General features: G+C 45.0%; 1 long non-coding RNA gene across 1 annotated transcript in view; it reads right to left on the bottom strand.

Annotated features, from left to right (window-relative positions):
• Positions 1–8394: 8394 nt before the first annotated feature.
• Positions 8395–16827, bottom strand: part of LOC104859032 — an 11996-nt gene continuing 3563 nt past the window's right edge. Inside the window, exons 3-4 of the long non-coding RNA XR_779266.2 lie at positions 9912–9994; positions 8395–9564 (exon numbers count right to left, since the gene is read on the bottom strand). This is a non-coding gene — a long non-coding RNA (uncharacterized LOC104859032). The remainder of the gene's footprint in view (positions 9565–9911; positions 9995–16827) is intronic.

Raw genomic sequence — 16827 nt, 5'->3', positions numbered from 1 at the left:
AAGAAAACCCGTGGGCACTAGAGACCCTCTATAAAAATGAGATGGATGGGACCCCAGCCTTGGGGAGTCTGGGCAAAGATCCCAGAGATCCAAGTGCAAAGAGCTTTTTCTTGGCACCAGTTTAAATGAAAAACCATGTCAAATTTGGGTCCTTACAACTTAGAAGAAATATAACAAAGTAGAAAAGGGATCACAAAAGAGCAGAGAGATGGCCAAATAATTGGCAAATAAAACCTCTAGGGAAATGTTAAATGAGTTTGCATTGTTTACCTGGAGAAAGAACGTCCAAAGGTCTGCCTAATGCTTGCCTTTGAGAATTTAAAGTAAAAAATCTGACAAGATATTCTATATTCCCAGAAAACAAAACTGGACTCCCCTCTATCTCCTCCCTCTGCCCCTGCTAAAGTAAAAGATTTAAGATTTAGTACTGAGATTGAAATATAGCAAGAATTTCTTGATTTAAGAATGATTACAGTCTGAAAAAGTCCTCCACTCGTAGTGGAATTTCTGTTCCAAGGTTTTTTATAAAGCACAAGCACAATACCATTCTTTATCAGAAGCAGATTTTGTTAAATGGTGGCTGAAAATCTATGAAAAGTCACATAATTAATGCAAATAGACTTGACTTCAGTTGTTGCCTGCTGCACCATTCAGCGCAGCATTTGCCAAACTGTGGACTGGGACAGACTCTCCTTATCCTTGGTGGGCTGGAGAGAATGGGCAGAGATTCCAGAGGACCATTTATCAGTATAGGTTTCACTTGTTGACTATATCAGTTAGTTTTCACTGCATAACGAAATACACCAAAACCCAGTGTCATAAAACAATTATTTCTTCGTGTAGGTTTGAGTGGCTTGGCTTAGCCACACCTGTTAGCCTGGCTCTGCTTTGCGAGTGTGAGGGATCATAGTTGAACTAGGGTAAATGCACAGTGTTTACCTCAGTGAAAGCGCAGTGATGAGTGAGATGCAAAAGATCAGGGCCCACTACACAAGCCCATTCCAGCCTCTTGACCATGTCAGATCTATCAATCTCTCATTGGTCAAACTCAAGGTTAAGGGAAAGAAAAGTACACTCTGTCCTCTACAGGAACCACCGTGAAGGTACGGTGCAAAGGCTGTAGATACAGAAAGGGGTGAAGATTTGGAGTCAACAACAGCATCTACCATTTTTTGTTGAGAGAAGAAAGCACGGTCAATTTATATACGTAGCTCAAACTCTGTGAGGCTGAGGGTGCTGGTGGTCCAAGGTTGGTCAGGCTTCCAGTACATTCTTGTTTCCACGGCTGGCTTGACCTTGCTCTCCTTATTGTCCAAATTGACCTTTGACACTGCTTTAGAGAGGAGTTGACCAGGGGCTAGGCCACAGCCAAGGACTATTCTAGACCAGAGCACCATCTCTAATTTCCCTTCCTCTATATCCTCCCAACGCAAAGGGCACAAAAAAGCTCCTATCATTCTAATCTGAAAAAGTGATTTCACCATCTATCCAGTCACCCAATTTAAAAACCTCACCTTCAGCTTTGTTTCCTATATTGTCTTCATCTACTCCTCCAGTTTGTTCAAATCTCTTCAACGGGTGTCCACAAGGACTTTCCCTAACTATTTCCTTTGCTGCCTTTTCCACTGAGGTCATCCTTGTTTTTTATTTGGGTTTCTGCTGTGATCCTACCTAGTCAACCTGCCACTGTCCCTCATCTCCTGGCCGCCTATGACACTGCAGCCAATTTCCTTTGGAAAAAGCAAATCAGATCATGTTAGAATGTGCTTAAACAGAAGTCAAAGAATATGAATTATATATAGACAGATATTTTACATGTGTATCCAAAAGCCTTGTCCTGGCCTCTAAGGACCTCTAGAATTTTGTTTCCTCATCTCAACCCCACCCATGACCCTTCTTCAAACATGCCATTCACTTAAAAAAAAACAAAAACAAAACAACAACAAAACACTGTATTTGCCTCCACTGTTTCCTATTTGGGAATTCCCTTCCATATTTCCTCTCTCAGGCCAAGATTTCTAATCACTTTCATCAAGCATTATCGTTATTCCAGGACTAATCATTCTTCCCTCTGCCTTCCCACGCATGGCTTTTTGTTCATATCCATATCATAACACAGGTGTCACAGGAGCAGACATATGTTGTCTGCTCATGGAAACCCCAGGAAGAAAGGAGCGGCACAGCAGCCTTCTCAGGACTCATTTATCGAGAAGTTGTTCTTCCCGACTGAGGCCCAGAGCACCCTATAGAACCCTTTATACCATTATATTTCAGTATAAACACAGGCTCTTGGACCTGCGACAGACTGTAGCGCAGGACACACTGGAGACAGGAAGCGTCCTATGGCCCAGCACAACACACATCTGTGCAATAGTAAACGAAGAACAGTGAGAGCTGGGGATAGAGTGAAATAGCTTGAACCTCGAGAAAAAGAGCACGATGTCTGTAGTAATATGTCAGCTTTAGTGTAAAAAAGTAAGCAAATAGCGTAGCCGGGGAAAAATGTGGGACACAAAAGGGACTCAGCAGGCAGACATAGAGCCAGGAGATACGCTGCAAGAATCAACTCCACGGTGACAGTGATACTCCCTAGGATAGCACTACCAACAAGGCTGCTCTGAATATAATTATATTTTAGTTAAATCTACATATTCGTTACAGCTTAGTTATTAAACTTAATATTGTATCTACATGTGTAATAAATATTCACGTTTGTTTATTTATATCTATTTAATAATTATATCTACTCTAAGGTGCGAGTTCAATAGGCTAGTTCTTCTCATCGTTTTTATTAAGTCCCAGATAGAAAACTCTACTGCATTTTGCCCAAGTTAGAATGAACTCAATTCTAAATTAAAATGACAATCAGATGCTCCGAACACACAGAACAGATACATTACTGAGGAATGTGGCGGATGGTCAAGGTATGTACTTGGGAGGGGCCTCCTGTACTAATGGTTCATAACAATACAACGTTCATAACGTAAAGTTCTTTATATTTCTCTTCAGTTATGAGGGCCTCAAGCACCAGAGATCATACTGCATAACTGTGAAACCTAGCACTAGCTAGTTGAGCACACCCTAGGTGCCCAAGCAGCACCCCTGATCTAAACTGCATCATCCCCAGAAAGATGCCCGCTGCTGTACCCGCAGCGGGACGGAGAGGAGGTGCTCCAAGGTGGGGCATGCTAGGTTCTTCTGGGACAGGAACCTCAGGGTTTTCCTGTGTTGCCGCACTTGTAGATGGAACTCAGAATGAGGAAGGTCCTGGTGGTAAAGACTTGATTACTTTCTCACAGCACACCTGAGCTCATTTCTAGTCTGTGCAGCTGCCAGGAAGATGAATAATTAAGAGGAACTGATACATGTCCGAGTCAGCAGTGTCCATCACACAGAGTCGAATAAGGTGAAGTAGCCTGGAATTTTTATTCCGGTTTTAGATTTTTTTCCCCTTCTCTTTCTTTAGTTAATCCACCTGGCTCAGTGAAATTAAGTGTCACAATATCAGAAATAAATCCAAGCATTTCTCCTCAGCATCGATTTTTTTATGTATCATAAAGCATACCTTTCTTTCATAATAGGTAGCACTAATACATGATTTATTTTTGGTTTTATGCAGTGAATAGTCTCAAAGTCACTATTCTGTTATAGTCGAAGGCAAGGAGTGTAAAAAGGTATCAAACTCGCATGGAATTAGCAGTCGAATCCACTATATTCATTATTCCAGCTCAAGCAAGGCTGCTCAGCACCTCAGCAACCATGAGAAAAGATCCAATGATAGCAGCCCCTCTCATTCCAGGGATGCTTTACACAGCCATAAATAATAACATATAACCATCCAAGCCAACACAGAACAAAATGTCTGTGGGATAAGATAACCTCAGATTGTATCAGTGTGAAAATGTGGTCTCATATCATTGCTTGGATCCAAACCTCTTTCAATCCACTTGCTTTAAAGATCTTAGTGCCATTTCCTGTGGATGGAAGGTCAGAGTGGAGGTTTCCCCTTGTGTTTCAGAGGCTGGATGGAGAAATACCAGACGTCAAGTCTCCACGTAAGCCACAGTAATGGGTGTTTTGAAAGGGATCTCTGTATTACTCGAAGAAAGGCTTTGTGTTCTGTATTTTCTAAAAGATGGAAAGTAATTTAAAAACAAATACTACCATCTTTAAAAATTCCTACATTTTCTAAGACATTCACATTATGAGTGCATACTTCAATCTAATAATTTTTGAAAGGGACCCATTCTGCGTAAAAATACTGTGATAGACATTCATGGTAAGAAAAAGACAAAGTTACCGCAAAGAAGAGGGTAATAGTGCATACAAATGCGATAAAATATGGCAAGATGTTGAGGGAAGAGTTGAAAAGTGGTTTGCTACAGGGTTGAGAAGTGACAGAATGTTCGAACAGAAGGAGAAAGGACTCAAATAGTTACTGGTCATCTGTACTTTGTGATCAGTATTTGACATGAATAAATTAATGCACTAACAGTGTGTGCTATCAGAGTAACTATGGGGCATTGGTATGATTTTTAACCTACAGAAATCGGGAGAGGAGAATACTCCCATCAGAGGAAAAAGCATAGGCAATGACATGGCAGGGGGAAAATAAAAAAAGATCCAGTGCAATACTAGGGGAAAAATAAGTGGTTTTGTTAGATTTGAAGGATTTACATAGAGTAAGTGCCGGGACATAGAGCCTTTGCTAGGACTATACAGTTAGGATGAGAAGTATTTAAAATGAGAAGTTTTTAACCGAGGGATAGCAATCAAAATTAGGGTACAGAATGACTTGGACAGGCCTTCAGGAAGAAACAGGTAGCCTCCAATATTTGCTCCTCTGGTTACAATGGAACGACCCAGGGCTTATTACTTAATTTCTCCAGGCTCCAGATTCTTCATCAGTGAAATGAAGGAAATAAACCCACATAGATTCATGAATCAGTTCAAAGAAACCCCAGGATTCTGATTACCTCAAAGAGAGAGAAGGGAGAAAGGCCACCAGAGAAGGGGAATAGTGGAAATTTAGCTATTGCTGGGCAGATATGGTGACGATAGGCATCATCAATCGAAGGACAGAGAATGTTTATATTATTTTCAACTTTTCTAAATTAAATCTTTCATAGATGAACAAAATGCACCAAACTTTGCAATCAGGTTGCGATTCTCAACATTTGTAATATATCACTTGTCTCCAAGGTGATGTATAGATTCAGAACAATGCTGTTCCAAACCCATACAATTTGAATGGAAACACAATAGACTTATGTAGCCAAAATAATTTTCAAAATGAAGAAAAAAATGTACACTACCTGATTTCAAAACTTATCATGAGGTTACAGTAATCAGGACTTATTGATCTCAATGTAGACAAATAGATCAATGGTACAAAATAGAAAGTCTAGAAATAAAAGAGAGATCCACACACAGATAGTCAATTGATTTTCAATAAAGGGGAGTGTTTCTTAAATATTGGCAAATAATTTACACAAGTAAAAAAGAATTTTGAACCAGCCATACATAAAAATTGAAAATAAATCCTAGAGTTAAATGTGAAATCTGTAATGATACAACTTCTGAGAAAATCTTCCCAACCTAAGGCAAAAATGTCATAGGTATGATACCAAAAGAATGTTCTACAAGAGAAAAAAAATGTACTTTATCATTATTATGAACTTCTCTTCCAAAGACAGCAGGAAGAGAATGAAAAGCCGGGTCATAACCTACGAGACGGTGGTTCCAAAACATACGTTCAGCAAGGGGCTTGTGCCAGACTCTATAAAGACTCCTTACAACTCAAGGATAATAATTCATTAATTATATTAATACATTAAGTAAACAAGTTGAAAGTTTATCCAGATATAAGCAGGTAATATCCCAAGGAACATGCCTACAGCAAATAAGCCCTAGAAAAATCAATCTCCTGGAAATGGAAGGGATCGCCAAGGGGGAAATGAAAACGCATGGAACATTTTTTCCCTATTTTTCTTTCTTTAAATTTTAATGTCATAAAAGTACATATTAATAAAGAAAATTTTAAAAAGCACTCTTCCTACTTCTGCGAAAATTAAAACAAAATGATTAGAGAACAACAATAGTTGATACACTGTGTATCATAATCTTTTTTTTTTTTGGTACCGGGGATTGAACTCGGGACCTTGCTCTTGCAAGGCAGGCCACCGAACTGCTGAGCTAAATCCCCGGCCCTTGTGTATCATAAGAATTAAAAGAATGGCCAAAATACCTAATTAGGGTACAAGTCAGAGGCACAAAAAAGGCTCTCTCTTAAAGGAAGAAACAGAGAAAAAACACAGAATTTTGTCTTCAATGAACTAAGAGTGACTAGTAGTATAAATGAAATGAAAATGTAGAAAATATTTTTGAAACAACAGAATAGATAATTTGGGGACTAACTTGGACTTCTCTCCCTATTCATCTGTGTTCTATTTTGCTCTGTTTATCTGTCTAGAAACATAGCTCGATACAGAGTTTCTCATATAAGAGAAAACATGCAATTTTAAACTTGTGTGCCCGACTTATTTCTCTTAACCCCTATGCGCTCACGTTGCGTTCATTGTCCGTGCGGGGAACTTTCAGAAATTTCTGCAACTACAGTTGCAGGAGATGAGAACAGAGTAAAGGTGACAAGGAAGTGATGGTTGGTAAGGTATGAAAGGCAGCATGGGCAACATCACAGACTCCAGGCAGAAGGGACGTCAAAGGTTAAGTGGTCTCCAGGATCTCATGCAGCATTAAACTTGAGGAAGAGGAGGATGGCGAAAAATGTAGGAGGATACTAGACGTGGTTAAAAGAGAAACAAACAAAAACACAACTTTGGTCGGATGTTAGAGACTGAAGCCTCGTATTGGGGGTTCAATATTGAACGGATTTAAACGAGCCGGGGGATATAACCAGGGACATACATTTGAAGAACACAGGCGGGGGTAATTTGTAAGGTCAGTGAGTATATTTTCTATTACAGTGAGTATAACGTGGGCAAGGGCAAGGCAACAGGAGACAAGTTACCACACAGCGGCTCTCACACTGAGAACCATCTCAGGGGGCTCTGGAGAAAAATGGGCGCCCCGTGAGCCAGTCAGAATCTGGAGTAAGGTCTGGGGGGGCTTCAGTCTTCTCCAGGCAACAAGCAAGAGCAGCAGCTGGAGCAAGAACATTGGAGGGAAAGCTTTTCCCTGCCAGTGCAGGTAGCAAATGGTTCTTCCTCAGGGAAGCAGGAAGGGGAGGAGGAAAGGAAAGGCAGAGGGGACCACGGAGGGAAGGACCTGCTCTCTCGTTCTTGGTATCTGTTGTTGTCAGGACACAATTACTCCCCCAGGTTGCACCTACAATTTGGGGTCAAGGTCGGTGTGAGGCCTTCAAAGAGAATTTGCAGTTTTGAAGCATCTTTCTGCCTTCTCTGGACTTTGAAGGTCATGCCAGTCCGTTTCTGACCCAGCTGTAACAGGAGACAGACACAGCCACCCACGCCACTGTCGGGGGCCACCCCAGCCAGTAAACCAGGTGGCCCAACACGGGCGCCCCGTAACCTGAAGAGGGTCAGGCTGTGCTGTCTTTTGTCGAAGACCTCGGGCTGCTCTGGCTCTGCGTGCTCTGTTTTTCCTTCTGGTTTTTAGTTCATTTTCAAGCTTTTCCTCCAGGAAACGGTTACTTTTGCTCTTAGCAGGTAAAGAAGCGCGAGACACAGGCCGCGAGGTAGAAGGAGCCGCATAGGCTTCTGTCTGCACCAGCAGAGTTAAACTGGGTTCCCTACAGTTTCCTCCATCACAACAGTCTGTCGGGAGTAAGGGCAACTCGTCCCCACTTCAGACGCCAACCTCAGGCTCCAAGTCGTGCCTTGTGGCCCGGATGTAAATTTGAGGCTTCCCCGATCCTTTTCTGGGCTTAGATCACTTACTGCAATGACCTCAGAACTCCCGGAAGCGCTTTACAAATGTCGACCCACTTCTTATAAAAGGACACAACTCGAGGGCAGCCGGACGGAAGAGCAAGGTAGGGCAGGAGGGCGAAGCTTCCCCGCCTTCCTCGGGCACCCCATCTTCATCAGCCCGGAAGTTCCTGGAATGTATGGAGACCTCATCACTGTTAGGGTTCACATAGGCGCGGTACTGGGGTGATCAGGTTACGGGATTCACGCGGACTCGGTGTCAGGGTCTGCTGGGTGGAGGGGGCCGCCGAGGGGAGGCCTGGCAGGGCTCTTCTCCCTCTCTGCTCCCCCACCGCCCTGCCCTGAGCAGCTCTGCTCCCTCAGGCCCCTGTGCCAGGCTGCCCTGCCTCGGAGCCGAAATAACCCGCTGTGCCAGGTATTACGTCTCAGCGACCAGAAAGGGACTAAGACAATCACACAGGCACGGCGGATTACTAACGCGCGCTGCAGGCCCGCTTCTCTCCCGGGGAGTGGAGCTGGGGCTGCGGGTGCCAAGCCTCTCCGGGGACCGCGCGCATCCGGGAGTCGGTCACCGGCGCCAACGGCGGACACGGCGGTCGCCCCGAGCATTCCCAGGGGTCAGCAGCTCTGTCAGGAAGCAGACAGCAGATATCAGCACGGAAGCTTCCCCTGGCAAAGATCAACACAGACGTTGCTTACCACGAACCACACCGTCACCGGGCGTGTGCGCAGCACCGCGAACACACGGGTACAATCCTCTAACAGAAGGTTTGCAGTGTGAGAGTAAAAGCGAACCTGTCACTGACTTCTTCTCTCACGGTTAATCCTCTTTCAATCCTAATCGTTTAGAGAAGTGGACCTCAAAACGTGCTCCACAGCACTGGCACCAAATCGGGCCTCGCCTCGTCAGAAATCTGCACTCCCTGGCGCAGGCCTCCCGGTGGGGACACCGCGGGAGGCCCGGTGACCGGGTGTGGGAAGATCCCCAGAGGATGCCAGCGCGGACCAGACGGAAGCCTGAGGGCCGCCCTCCTCACTGTCTGGCTCAGCCAAGGAAGCAGGCTCGGAGGGAAGGCTCCTGCTCGGGCTTCGTGATTCCCAGCTGGGATTCAGATTTCTGAATTCTCACCAAATCAAATGAATTCTTACCTTACGGGACGAGCAACACGTTCATCTTACAGAGCACGCAATACTAAGCAACTAGCACTGAGGCCGTGTTTCAATGCAGCCACTGGTTTCAGGCGATGAGTTTGAATCATTGTGTGTTGTCCGGTTGTCCCCTCGACCTTACCTATATTTCTGCGCTCTCACGGCAGAACCAAGGGTTTCGCGCAGCATCTGTGTATGTGTCAGATACACGGCTGCCACCTGCTTTTCAGGGGAGACGAGTTGCTAGAATTTTCTTCCCTTTGGGAAAAAAGAAACTTCTGGATTTTGAATCAAATATATCTTTTTCCTTTTCATGTTTGTAATTTAAACACACTCCTAAGTGACAGGGTTAAGTCTTGTTTTTTCAGTCATTGTTTCCACTCACCCCAAACCGTTTAGGCTCCTATGTGCCTTTGGATTTGTCCTTGAAATACGTCTGTGTGGCGTGGCATCTCGGCTTCTGGGTTGATAAGCTGGGCTTTGCAACTTCATCTGATTTCAGCCCCTTGCAATAAATAATAGCCATTTTTAGATGGAGTTGTAGGTATGAATAGCTTCTCTCCTCATAACTTCATCTTATATTTACTGCCTAAAATGATAGATTGAAAGTCATCACCTAGCAACTGGCATGTTTCTCCTGTGGTCTGGTTACTTGTAACGATTGACTATTGCTATAGCTTGGCTTGCTCGTCTTGGTCAAAAAATGGATAGAAGGAGTCTAAAAATAGAGCTCCATTTACATATGCTCAACGCTACCAGTGCGACTGACTGAAATGAGTTCGTTTGTACAAAATACGCCATCTATCAATTTATCTCTCACATCTTCAAAAGGAGAGGCTGGCTCAAGCCTACCTGGGATTTTATACGTACAGCACCTTTGTTAGTTCCATTCTCTCCAACCCCAGATCTCTTCCTGGAGACTGGCTTCTGTGACTCTGTAAAGAAAGCAGATGAAAACCTAAAGCAAGGAAGAACACAAAGATTTTTATATCCCTTCATGTTCATTTCTCATATATTACTCTGTCACAAAAAATTAATGCTTTGTACTTTAAAAGAGCCTTTCATCCAAAAACCTCAAAGAACTTTATAAATAAGTAAGTATGATTATCCACACTTACAGGTTGGGAACGATGTACAAAGCCGTTAAAAGTTCATGGCTCACTATTGCCAAACTCCAGAAGAAGTTCATTTTAATTAAGTGCATATGAAATTAGCTGATTTATGTATAAGAGATTTGTACATGTAAGTGAAGTCTGCCCAGACCTCAGCAGAGCATGAAAATCAACAGAGGTGCACGAATAGGAGACCGAGACAGTCCCGGCTCCCCTCCTGCTGCATAGTTCAAGACCTCAGCTTTCTGGAAAGCCTCTGTGGGTACCTGGGTGTCTGCAGGCAGCATTTCCCCTGCCCTCAGGAGCTTTCCATCCCGGTGGGGTATCCACATTTCCCATCAGATGCTGGGATGCCATCCTTGCCTTGCCCTGCCAGACACTCTGAGAGCGACTCATGCCCCTCAGGTGCCCAGGTTGCACAATGCCTGGTGGTCCATGGTGACGTGGGAGAGCATGTATGCTTCCGTGTGTATCATCTGCGGTTACGAGGCAGGCCAAGGCAAAGCACTTGGAACTTCAATGTTTCAAAAGTAGCTTTTCTTTTCAAGGGCAGTCTCACATGAGCTGGGCCCAGAGAGGTGACATAACGATGCACATCCTGCTGAAATCAGATGTGGTAACTTCTGGGTAACATACCACCCACCCTAATCTGTAAGCAAGAGCAGAGAAACTTCTGTTGTCCAGGACCTGGCCTGGTACCATCAATGAGGCCTTGAGATTCTCCTATGGAAACACAGGCTTTCACAGACCCTCAGGGTAGATCAAAACACCCAGCAGACCTCTCTGCAGTCTGGTTGGAACACTCACAGAAACATGAGTATCATCCAAGTCACAGACAAGGCCATTTTAACTTGAAGAGGGGGAAGTAGAGATAATTCCAGGATTAGGCAGTCTCATTAGTCTAGAATGAGGGAGCACTGAGATGAGGCTAAAGCTATGACTGGTGACGAAGTTGCTTCTGCCTCCTTCCTGACAGCACTCAGTCTAGGGCAAAGCCTCTCCCTTCATCCAGCCTTCCCCAAGCTTCTCACCATAAAGCCAAGTCCTAGAAATGAGCCCACTGGAATATCACTTACTGACACTTCTCAAAGTTCTCCGTGATGTTCTTACTGTAAGGGGCAATATACTGTAAGTGTCCAAGCATAGGAGTGTCCTTGGAGGTCTTTGGCTCCAGTACCCAGGTGGACACGATGATGGCTGTCTTGCCCTTGGCATTTGTTTGCACAATGGGCCATAGTGGAGAATGAGGACAGGGTTCTCACTTCCCTATTGTCCTCCCTCTGAAGCCTGTGGTCCCCCTGTGAAATATGCACCAACTCTTCTTGATTTATCTAAATTCTGACCACTTTTTTGCATGTTATTTCTTGAGAAAAGCTCACTTTACTTACTATAGGAGTGCTGTTGTTTGGTAGCTGAGACCAGCAATGACCAAAATTTCTTTAATGGATTCTCTTCACTGCACACTGACCCTGTTCTCTCAGGTTGAGTTCTTCACAAGGTATTGCTAGGCATATCCCTGATGGGATTAAAACCTGTCCTGTCTAACGTAATAGTGTAGGAAAGATTCTCAGAAATTATTACATTTCACACTCACCTGACTATTAGTTTTTGGACTGTGAGATCAGAAAACTAGAAATGGACAATGGTTGTGGAAATCAAGTCCCAGAGGAAAAAAATTAGAGTACAGAGATGTACATTGGGCAAGGAATCCTGTTTTCACACTAAAGAAAGTACAGAGAATATTAATCAAACACTTCAATGGCCCTATGCATGGATTCCCCAAGAGATCAACCTTAATTAGCACATTTAAAGATGTTTAGTATTACACTGCATTTTTTAGCTCTTTAAAACCAGTCATAGACCTAGAATGAAGTCCACAGAACATGATAGACAAAATTCCTTTCCAGGAACCTATAGTGTAAGGAAATGCAGATCCTAGCACTGTGTTTTAAGTGTTAGCACACTATTTTTTTTTCTCCCAGTGACTCAGTTTGGATAGCTGTATAAAAAAAATGATAACACATTCATTTTAAATATGATTTTTTAAAAAAAGCTTCCTTGCAGATAAAGTTGTTTCAGACTTACATGTTGGGGCTACATTGTCTGTTCTTGCGGGAATACATTTTCACTTCTATAAGGGAAGTCAGTAAGAAACTAAGTTGCTGTGGGAAACCATAGCCAGGCTTGAGGACCACGTGGAGGGGGTTAGTCAGCACCCCCAGGCTGTCCACAGGAATCCCAGCACCCAGGGGTCCTTCCAGGGAGATATAAGGATAGTCCTAGAGACATTTTAATTATAATTAAGAAAAGGGAGCACAAAGGAATGCCCTACTTCTTCTCTGTGGATTGTGGACTAAACCTGGGGCCTCCTGCATGACAGCAAGCAAACACCCACTGAGCTACCCCCGGCCCAGAATCCCCAGCTTCTGAGGTGTAGCTGCCGTAAAACCACAAAGCCACCTGGGAACTCCTGTTTAGGGGCAATTATTATCTTCAGTGACTGAAGAGACCTTCCTTTTTCTCCTACTGGTGGAGGGTTTTCAGATAAAATACTTATTTTAAATGAGTACGCACATATTATGGAGATGGAAATGTTTGTATGAATTTAAAGTTAAAATAGAGCCTTCAAAGAAGTTTCAGGATTGTGGTGGGCTGCACTGGTGAACCTCTGGGGTGAACAATGCAATTCCTTGCTGTGCTTGAAATTTCTTTTCAGGTTTTTTTGCAATTCACCTGAGTATGGATGGAAGTCAGGTTCTATTTCTCTGTAGCTTACAAAGTGTTAGGTGTCATCAGGTGGTAACGTCAGGATGCTGAGGCCACCCACTCTGAGGGGTTGACTGTCTTTATAGGACCGGAAGTGCAGAGGGCAAGCTGGTGGATCAAGAAAGCCAAAGCACTTGCCTTAAAGGACCTGAAAGCTTAGCCAAAAACCAGCACCCCAAACCCCTACCCTATGGGCTATCTGCACCTGTCACTGAGCTTTGGACAAAGCTATGTGTGTCCTTCCCAGGTGTGGTCCCCTCTTCTGTTAATAAGAACATCACCTGTCTAGCAGGAGTGATCTGAGGGTACAATAGGACCATATTTACCTAGTGCTTCTGTCAAGTGAGAAATGCTCTCCGGTCATCTTTGTTGTACGTGGACCTCTCCAAAGCCCCCAGGGATGACAGGGGAGGCCATCTGGTTCTGCACTGAGTATGGACACTTGGGTCAGATGTGCTGGTTTATTGGCTGCCGGGGGCCCTGTGGTTGGCAGGGAGTTGGAGTTTAGGTCATCTTTACCCAACTCATCCAGAGGAGGTGTGTTCACAGGGCAAAGGTGCTGCGGGCCAAGGGTGTGTTCATTCATGGACCAACTACTTCTGAGTGCTGCTGGGGCCTCGGTACATGGGATAAAGGAGTTTGCTAGACCTGCAAAAACTCCTTTCCCTGGAACTTCCAGGGGAAGAAGATCCAATAGTCATTGAAATGAAAATGTAATCTGAGAGAATTTTAGGTACTTGGTAGATAATAAAGCAAGAAAAAAGGGTAGCAAGGGAGGCGATGGAGAATTCTTAAGCTTTTCTTTTTCTTTCAGGGAATTTCAAAACCATAGAAAGCTAAAATAATAGCATATGACGAACACCCATTTTCTTACCATCTAAATTCACCCATTATTAACATTGTGCCATATTTTCTTTCTCTCTTCTGTCTGTGTAGTCCCTGTGTACACATTCATTTACACATGTGTGGGTTTTCTTTGTTGAACCATTTAGAGTAAGTTGCAGACATCATGAAATTTTGTCCTTAAATTCTAGCAAATATTTCCCAAGATCAAGATCTTGACTTGTGTAACCACAATGCTATTATGATTCTTAATGGTACATAGAAACATTATTTAGTGTGTAACAGAATGAAAATTGTCCTCCATTGCCTCAGAAATGTCTTTCACAGCTGTTTTTTATTGGGGGAGATTTGTATTGTTTGGGTGATTTAAAACCTGTGCTTCTGCAGGTGTGGTTCTTGAGAAAAGACCTGAATGTTACAGATGATCTGGTTCAGGAGCCTGGAGATGGTTCAGGATGCATGGAGAACCACGAGGCCCAGAAGTGGGAATAAAAGGGATGCGCTTAAGAAATCTCAAAATCATCTGGGAGTAAAAGGGAGAGCTTTGGTCAGGGTGTGGTGAAGCGGGTGACCCTGGGACTCATGGATTTAGTGGGGAGCTGAGTGTCGCATTGATTCCAAAGGGGAAAGCCAGTGAAGGGTGAAGGACCAGGAACTGATGTGATCTGACTCACTCTTTCACACGACTGTGCTCCCTGCCATGGGGGCCACACCGAGTCAGGGAAGGTGGGAGCAGGGAGGTCCTCTTGGAACACAGGGGGCCGTCGCTCCTGTAAGGGCCACCTGCTCCCCCGGGGGTCACCGCTAAATTCTCAGCCCCTGTTCCCGAGCTGAGCTGAGATTTCACAAATCTAAAACTGGAAGCCATCACCCCATGGCCCAGTCTGTCAGTCATCATGTTTAGTTTTAGCCGTGTAGGTACTTTTGGGCAATTTTATGAATATTTTCTTAACTTAAAAGTTTTTTTATCATTTTATAAAAATAAATGAGAAATGAAACAGTAAATGTTCTGAGACTCCAATTAAGAAGTGTAAGCCCCTTAAGTTAGTACACTTAAGACCTATGCTGGAGGTATATTAATAACGTCAAAAGTGGGAGATCTTATTGTAAGTCAAGCGATTCTGTGTTCAGTTGAGAAAGAAAAGATGAATATAAAAAAAATGCACACTTCTGGAAATATGTAGTAAGACATCTGAGAAAAAAATCACAGAGGTACTGGGGATTATGTGCTGAGCTCTTTTGGAGCATAATACTTTCTAAAAAAAAGCACAAAGGCCTATTTTGTGAATTTTCAAGCATTTGACTTTTTTAACACATTTTTCATATTCAATGAGTCCGGTGATTAATACCAACTGTCACAGCAGACAAATCCTGAAATCTCAATGACTTATACCATAAAGTATTCCTAGCCCAGGTCATGGTTCACGGAGGGGACATCCCTCTCCTGCAGCTGTGCGTGTCACCTGCCCAGTGGCCTCCGGTGCTCAGGGAGAAGTACGTGAGGAGGCGCCCGGCTGGGTGCTGCTTGTGCTCAGGCAGTCCCTGGCCAGGAGACTCGGGGCTGTGTTGGAGATGTCTGCATGGGTCAGCGGCTCCTCCACGGTCACCAGATGTGACAGCAGGACTCTCAGAGAGGACAACTTTAGAAAGGCAAGAAGGAGGCTGGGTGCGAGGGTTCTGATAGGCAACGGAGCTTCAGCACCTGTGCTTTCCAAGCATGCCTTTAGCCAGACTGCCAACTGCAGGGTATCCCTGGAAACATCACAGCTTTCCTGCCGGTCTTAGAGAGACCGGGGTGTTCTTAGAGTAGGTCCCAGGAAAAAGGAGCCAAGGGCCAACCCATCACCGAGGCCAAGCTGGAGCTGGGGGCTGCATGTTTGTGGTTTAGTCTGGCTCACCACGCCCCACGTGGGCATGTGTAGGAGTCCGGGTGTTAATAAAGCTATGCCTCAGGCCAACAAATATCAGCAATGACAAAGCGTTCCAAGGCAGCATCCGGGGAGTCCAGGCTGGCATCTGCTACGTGACTATTGTCCCTGAACACGGGAATTCAAACTGTGGGAAGAGCTAAATCCAGAAATGATTCTCAGCTTCAGGGGACACCTGTGCTGGAGATGTGGCCCAAGCCCTGGAAGCCCAAGAGGGCTGGAGCCAGTCTCCAGGTCAGCCCCGTTCTCTGCTCCTCCTGAGGGGACCCAGGCGCTGAAATGCCCCTTTCAGCAGGACGTTAGCCACCGTTGTGAGCCTGCCGAGCTCCGACTGACTTTGCTTTCTCTTGGGGTGAGCTGAATGCCTAGAATATCTCTTTGTTACTTGTGGCAGCCAGAGATCCTTACCACTCCTGGTGGCTTCTGCGGCACTGGAGGAGTCTGTAGCCAAGAGGCTGCAGAGAAGAGCCACAGCTCGGGACTGTGCAGGCCTACCTGCTGGACGGCGTCCATGTGCACAGCGGGGCAGACCACAGCCCCGCCCCACTCCCCAGGCACCGTCTAACAGACAGCATAGGGCACGCTGGTCTGCTGAGCCAGGGCTGTGGGTGTTTGTGCCTTTCTCTTCCACTGCTTTCCAGGCCCCAGAACCTCTGCTGTCAGCCTGGGCACCCAAGCACTGTGGCCAGCAGAGCTCTCCATTTTCTTATAACGTGGAGACAGTGACGCCTGTTTCAAGAAGCAGCAGCTATTTCTGTCTGCCAGCTTGCTCTCACAGCCCAGTTCCATGAGGTTATCCTGCTGTCAGTCCAGGGACCATCTTTCCCAGGAGAGGCTGGCTCCTGAGTCACGTCCTCATGACTTCACGGCTGAGCCAAGGGATGGGCTTGGCTGTCCCCAGCCCCCAGCCAGTCTGAATGCACCTTCAGGACTGGCTTGGATCTGCGAGACAGGGCCTTGGTTTGCGTAAACCTGGGGGTGTGTGGTGACTTTTTTCCAGCTCATAGAAAAGGCATTAGCCATGGAGATAGGGAGAGAGGGAGGGAGAGAGGGAGAGAAGGAGAGACAGAGAGAGAGAGAGAGAGAGAGAGAGAGAGAGAGAGGGGGGGGGGGGGGGGA

Source organism: Fukomys damarensis, unplaced genomic scaffold, assembly GCF_012274545.1.
Source record: "Fukomys damarensis isolate Sample0158 unplaced genomic scaffold, DMR_v1.0_HiC HiC_scaffold_5, whole genome shotgun sequence".
Classification (NCBI taxonomy): domain Eukaryota; kingdom Metazoa; phylum Chordata; class Mammalia; order Rodentia; family Bathyergidae; genus Fukomys; species Fukomys damarensis.
This window is presented reverse-complemented; position numbering and strand designations above follow the sequence as displayed.